At 44.0% G+C, this 6,806-nt stretch overlaps 1 non-coding gene across 1 annotated transcript; it reads left to right on the top strand.

Annotated features, from left to right (window-relative positions):
* Positions 1-1,559: 1,559 nt before the first annotated feature.
* TRNAQ-UUG (transfer RNA glutamine (anticodon UUG)) lies at positions 1,560-1,631 on the top strand. The gene has a single exon. It is a non-coding gene; the product is annotated as a tRNA-Gln (tRNA).
* Positions 1,632-6,806: the final 5,175 nt, after the last annotated feature.

Raw genomic sequence — 6,806 nt, forward strand, 5'->3', positions numbered from 1 at the left:
GAGAATTGTTTTTGAAAACTATGTCCAATACAGGGTTCTGATACCTATACATGTGTCGGCTTTGGCTTCGAAAACACGTATTACCGATAAAAAGAATGGACTGTAAGAAACAAGTATCAATTGTATTATGTTATAAATAAGATAAATAATACTGCTATCACATGAGTTTCGGTGTCGGAATGAATCTGCTGTGGTATGACTGGACCTTGTAGTAATTTCCTTGTTTCTGCAATAAAGTTTACAACCTCCGAAGTTCAGGATACACTTCCCACATGAGATTTATTGTCTATCAGGATGTGGCTAACAGGGATGAATGCTGAACCACTTGATAAATGTAGGTCTATTTTTCACAGCTGTCTTTATCTGTGTATTGTACTTTGCTGCTTGTTCAGCCAAAGTGCCATTCCTCAGAACATACAGTATATAACTCGCCGTCTGTCTGAACGTGGACTTTGAAATACATAACAAGTTTCTGTTCACTTCAGGGATTTGAGAAGAGGAAACGTAGAGAATGTCTACCAACAAGTTATGGGGGTGAGTTATTCTTTTCTGCTGGAATATTGTTTTCACGCTTTAATGAAAGGTATCTTGTACCAAAGCAATGCTGCCGAGGGAATTCTTGCTAATTAAAATCCCCATTCTTAAGTATACGCGCATAAAAGAACGGACTCTTTTGTATTGTAGTGCGACTGGATATTAGCTACATGCAGATTGCAATAATGGAAACTGAGGCTGAAGTTATGCCTCACCGTACGCTAATTACTGAAAACATATTTAAAATGCGATCCCAATTTTTAACATTTAATAATAATAATAATAATAATAATAATAATAATAATAATAATAATAATAATAATAATAATACAATTAGTACAATAACCAATAAGAAAAATAATCATAATTAAATTCTTATTATTATTATTGTTACTATTATTATTATCTTCCTTTCTTAATCTGTTTATTGCCCAGGGTTGGCTTTTCCCTCGAATATAGCGAGGGATCCCACCTCTACCGCCTCAAGGGCAGTGTCCTGGAGCTTCAGACATCGGATCGGGGGATACAACTGGGCAGAATGATCAGTACCTCGCCCAGGCGGCCTCACCTGCTATGCTGAACAGGTGCCTTGCGGTGGATGGGAAGATTGGAAGGGATAGACAAGGAAGAGGGAAGGAAGCGGCCGTGGCTTTAAGGTAGGTACCATCCCGGTATTTGCCTGGAGGAGAAGTGGGAAACAACGGAAAACCACTTCCAGGATGGCTGAGGTGGGAATCGAACCCACCTCTACTCTGTTGACCTCCCGAGGCTGAGTGGACCCCGTTCCAGCAATCGTAACACTTTTAAAATATTGTGGCAGCGCCGGGAATCGAACCCGGACCTCCGGGAGTGGCAGCTAATCACGCTAACCACTACACCACAGAGACGGACGCAATGTTATTTGATTTGATTTGATTCCGCAACGTTCACTACGGATGGTAAACATTTGAGCAAATGTGCCATTCCCAAAAACCTTCGTAGACTGAGATACTACAATGCTTACAAGGTTATCGAGCATGTGTGATGGTCCCATGGTGTAATGGTTAGCACTCTGGACTTTGAATCCAGCGATCCGAGTTCAAATCTCGGTGGGACCTGCAATTTTATTTCGGAGTATTACCAGTTTGTTAATTCTCGGATGCATTTCTTTCCGTTCTCAAACATCATCTTAGCACAGATATAGTCTTTCTGTATCATCAGGTTATGTATCTGATGGCACTTCGAACTTCAGAAAGAAAACACGTTTCTCTTCTTCTTCTTCTTCTTCTTCTTCTTCTTAATCTGTTTACCCTCCAGGGTTGGCTTTTCCCTCGGACTCAGCGAGGGATCCCACCTCTACCGCTTCAAGGACAGTGTGCTGGAGATTCAGACTTTGGGTCGGGGATACAACTGGGGAGAATGACCACTACCTCACCCTGGCGGCCTCACCTGCTATGCTGAACAGGGGCCCTGTGGAGGGATGGGAAGATTGGAGAGGATAGACAAGGAAGAGGAAAGGAAGCGGCCGTGGCCTTAAGTTAGGTGCCATCCCGGCATTTGCCTGCAGGAGAAGTGGGAAACCACGGAATACCACTTCCAAGATGGCTGAGGTGGGAATCGAACCCGGACCTCCGGCGCCAAAATGTCATCTTGGTACCTCTCTGAATTTCCTGTCGCCTCGAAAAACATTATGCCCAATTATTCCTCTTGCACTAAAAGCACGGCATACAGCAATCTTCCTGTCATAACGAGGAACTTCATAAACACCATCAGGATTTTCTGCGCACCAATACCGAGACTTGTCGGCCCCGTGGTGTAGGGGTAGCGTGCCTGCCTCTCGCCCGGAGGACCCGGGTTCGATTCCCGGCCAGGTCAGGGTTTTTTCTCTCGACCTGAGGGCTGGTTCGAGGTCCACTCAGCCTACGTGATTAGAATTGAGGAGCTATCTGACGGTCAGATGGCGGCCCGGTCTCGAAAGCCCAGAATGACGGCCGAGAGGATGCGTCGTGCTGACCACATGACCCCTTGTAATCTTCAGGCCTACTGGCTGACCAGCGGTCGCTGGGCAGGCCAAGGCCCTTTCAAGGGCGTTAAGTGCCGTGGGGTTTGGTTTGGTTTGGTTTTTAATAGCGAGAATTGCGACTGGTCACTCGACCATTAAGAAGAAACCAGAACTTTTAAATACGAAAATACAGTGCTGCAATGATAACTGTTAACAGCTGAGATTCAGACTGGCGACTGATGCTTGCCAGGTCGAACAGATGCAGGCAGCTTGCAAGGTCAAGAACTACACGCCTTTGGTTACTGGGATCTCGGGTTTGATTCCCGGGCAGATTGGGGATTTTAACTTCGCCTGGTTAATTTCTCCGGTTCGAGGGCTGCGTGTTTGTGTTCGTCTTAAATGTATAAGTTCAGTTTATTAAAATAAGTTCTCAATTAATAACCCGATTCGTACAAAATTGTCAATTCCTAATTAATAATCAGAAAGATACAAAACAAAACCGAAAGCCAAAATCTTATATTTAAAAAATAAAGAACAATGCCCGCGTTTCCCATACTGCATCTGCCGTAGTACAAACACTGTGCGTTAGGTTTCAGAGACCCTGTGTTTATGTCAAAAGATAATTTACTGTAATTTGATTTGATTACGCGACTTTCAATACGAATGGCGAACATTTGAGCAACACGGTGCCATGCCAGCAAGTAACATCATTCAACGGGAGAACTCTATGTTTAAATAGAATCTATATTTATTGTAATATTTGCTTATTGTTGAAATAAAAGAAGCAATCCAAGGTAATATTATACTTAACTGTAATACAGCATATTTTCAACTGCTGACAATGTTATGGAGTATTATCCCAGCCTTGCTTTACGACATCTGTGACAAGCAAACCGCTGAGAGTGGAAGCCCAATTGAAAGAGCACTCGTTACAGTAAAAGCGTAAAATTAGATCATTCCAGTCAATGAGAGATGTCCGGGTCAATAGCGGGCCGCAAATGGAGCGTTATCTCTGATCACAGAAATAAAGGACTCAGGGATGACTTGCTACAGTGGATACATTTTCACAACCCAGTGTTAAAACGCACCCAGATCTAAAAACACACTATTTTAGTGTACAACGTTCTCTTACTGTATGTTCTTTATATACACCACACGTGTATCTCTATGATAGACTGCCGTGCCTTTCAATCCTCAGTCTGCAAGGCTCTGTGAAGTAACTAAACGCTCCCACAATCCTCTATTTACAACTAACTCTGTGGCTAGTTCCACACTTGTTATCAACAATCCACAGTTTTAGCCCTTCAGACCATTAAATCCCTCAACGACAAATTGAAAGTCCTCACTTAGCATATAAAACATTGTACACGTCTACTATACAGCTCTCCACTGCACTGAGATTGACTGAGTCTACCTGCCAACTAGGCCCACCCGTCGGACCAGTTCGGTACTACCCGATCCCACTATCGAAGCTGGTTTATGCGAGTTTATCCTAACTTGGCATGTAACTCCCTGCCATTGTTACCACTCTTTAGTATCAGAAATAATTCTCCTTTCCTTCTTGTCTAATTTATGATATCTCGAGTCCACCCAGCTTCACCCGCGTTCAGAAACATTGGTCTGAAAGCACACCGATGTGAGGAGAGTTTGATCGTAGATCTCACCATAGTTTACAGCTGTGAGCTCACTGCACCTTGATTCAATCTCACCTACTATACAACCATCCTGGCTTTCAGTTTGGGTAGGTTTCTTGCCTATTTACATCACTTTAGGATTGAAAATGCTAATTTATATATCATATATTTGTTTTTCCATTTGCTTTAAGTCGCACTGACCTAAAAAGCTGTTATGGTAATGGGGCTAGGAGTAGGAAGGAAGTGAGCGGGGCCTTAATTAATGTACGGCCACATCATTTGACTGGCATGAAAATCGGAAACAACGGAAAACCATCCTCAGGGCTCACGATAGTGGGATTCGAACCTCACTGTCGGCTCGATGATTTCCACCTCAGGGATGGGAAGGTCACATGAAACATTGCTTTATCCCAAAATATATATGGGTAACTTTCAGCCGCACCCTGTCCTACAAGACGAATTGTTTGAATATCAACGAAAGATTTCTACGAGAAATAACATCCTTCGCAATTTGACAGGGGTAAACCAGGGTGTCCACACTCCGCCTTCTCTCCGTATTACTCCAAGCTTTGTATAGGTTTGCCCATGTCAAACTATACCAAACCCCATGGCGCAACAGCCCCGAAGGCCCATGGCTACCAAGCGACCGCTACTCAGTCCGAAGGTTGTCGTGTGGTCAGCACGACAGATCCTCTCGGCCGTTATTCTTGGTATTCCAAACTGGGGCCGCCATCTCACCGTCAGAAAGCTCCTAAATTGTTATCACGTAGGCCGAGTGGACCTCGAACCAGCCCTCAGATGTGCAGGATAAAAACCCTGAACTGGCTGGGAATCGAACCCGGGTTCTCCGGGTAAGTGGCAGGCACTCTACCCCTACACCGCGGGGCAGGCCCATTTCAAACAAATTTATATTGTTTTAAGTGAGCGACGAATAACTATCACTGGATGCTTGTCCGGCTCCATGGCTCGGGGGCTGGGCGTATGTGTCGTGCAGGTCGCCCACGGGGGTCATATCAAAAGACCTGCACCTGGCGAGCCGAACATGTCCTCGGACACTCCCGGCACTAAAAGCCATATGCCATTTCATACGCTTGAAACAGACACCCGTCGACTCTCTGCCTGGCGAAGCTGACGTTCACCATGAGGTCATGGCACAAACCGAACGAACGAAGTCAGTCAAATATCTCACTCATCCTCTCTTTGGTCACGACTCAAGTCAAGAAGAGGTTTTGTGCAGACCATAGCGCTGTTTATTGAGAGACCTGAAGTAACCATAATACAGTTGTGGCAATCCACAACACTGCCTGCGGTTCATGTGTCTGCCTTATAAATCGCCTTTGCTGGTTCCTAAAAGTGGTTTATTGCATTGTTGTTGGATCCAGGCGGCAGTGGACCTGCGTTTTGTTGCAAGCAACAAATACCAGTTCTCCCCGCAGGTAGCTTTGCGTGGGCATTGCCGATCTCATGTCCCCCTGAACTTTTTCCAGACCTGGAGGCATCTCTCAGACCTTCGTTATTGCATGATGTTTTTGTCAGCCTACTTCGGACAGTTCTACCTCTAATCCGATATACAAAATAGAAGTATAAGTCAAGAAGTTAAAGTCTGCATGCAATTGAATTCTCTTAATTGGCTGAAGGGTCCGTGTAGTGGACTTCAATGTAGAGGGTCCCGAGTTTGATTCTTGGTTGGGCAGGGGGTGTTAATGACGTCTAATTATTCCTCTACTTCGAGAGCTGTGTGAGTGTGTGTTTTCGTCTTAATACATTTTTCTGCGTATACGAACAACAAACCACACCGCGAAGCATGATAAAACGTAATAGAGAAGATGGTGGTTGTAATAGTGAATGTGTTGACGATTATTGTTATAAGAGGAAGTACAACTGGGCAACAATCCTCTATCAACAATAATCAGAGGGACAAAATGGAAGGGATACGACATTCCGAAAAATTAAGTTATCGGCCAAAGAAAGTCAAGGGCCACCAAGGGCGTGAAAATAAGATTCCCTAGGCCTCGAAGGCTCTGAATCCATCGGGGTCGGAAAAGTACAGGAGTTGACCAAGGAAGGTCGGATAGAATAGGTCAGAGGTGCTCAGCTGGGCGCCCGTTGAGGCTTGCTGGTGTGACGTAAATGCGGGCAGCTTACGTAGCAAGCATACGTCACAGTGAAGCAAGAGAGCGATCACATTTTGCAGGGAAGTGAGGGAGCATTGACGTTCGATTGTGATCACGAAGCTCTCGTCCAATACTCAGTGACGTGCTGATTGGGGTACATTAGTTTAAATAAAACTCTATAATCGCAACAAAATACTGACCTTTCAAGATATTGCGGTTTGATTCATACTGCAGTCGATATAAACAGTCAGTTTTATTTTCATATATTTATTCATTCTGTTAAAATCTACAAAGGTTTGAGTGTACAAGCTACGATTTACAGTTCCTTCAATGGGAAAGACAGTATTCCCATTTGAAAGTGGTAACATTCCTGTTATTCATTAAGCAAAATGTAATATAAATTAATTACATAATGTAACTGTGATTTTACACAGTGTTGTGTGACTTTCCCTGTTCACTGAATTTCTGAAAATAGTATTTAAAATTTAACAGGCGTCCGGTGATAATTGCTGTCGTCTAAGTGCCGAGAGGAAGTTTCATCAC

This window comes from Anabrus simplex, chromosome 9 (assembly GCF_040414725.1).
Source record: "Anabrus simplex isolate iqAnaSimp1 chromosome 9, ASM4041472v1, whole genome shotgun sequence".
In the NCBI taxonomy this organism is placed as follows: domain Eukaryota; kingdom Metazoa; phylum Arthropoda; class Insecta; order Orthoptera; family Tettigoniidae; genus Anabrus; species Anabrus simplex.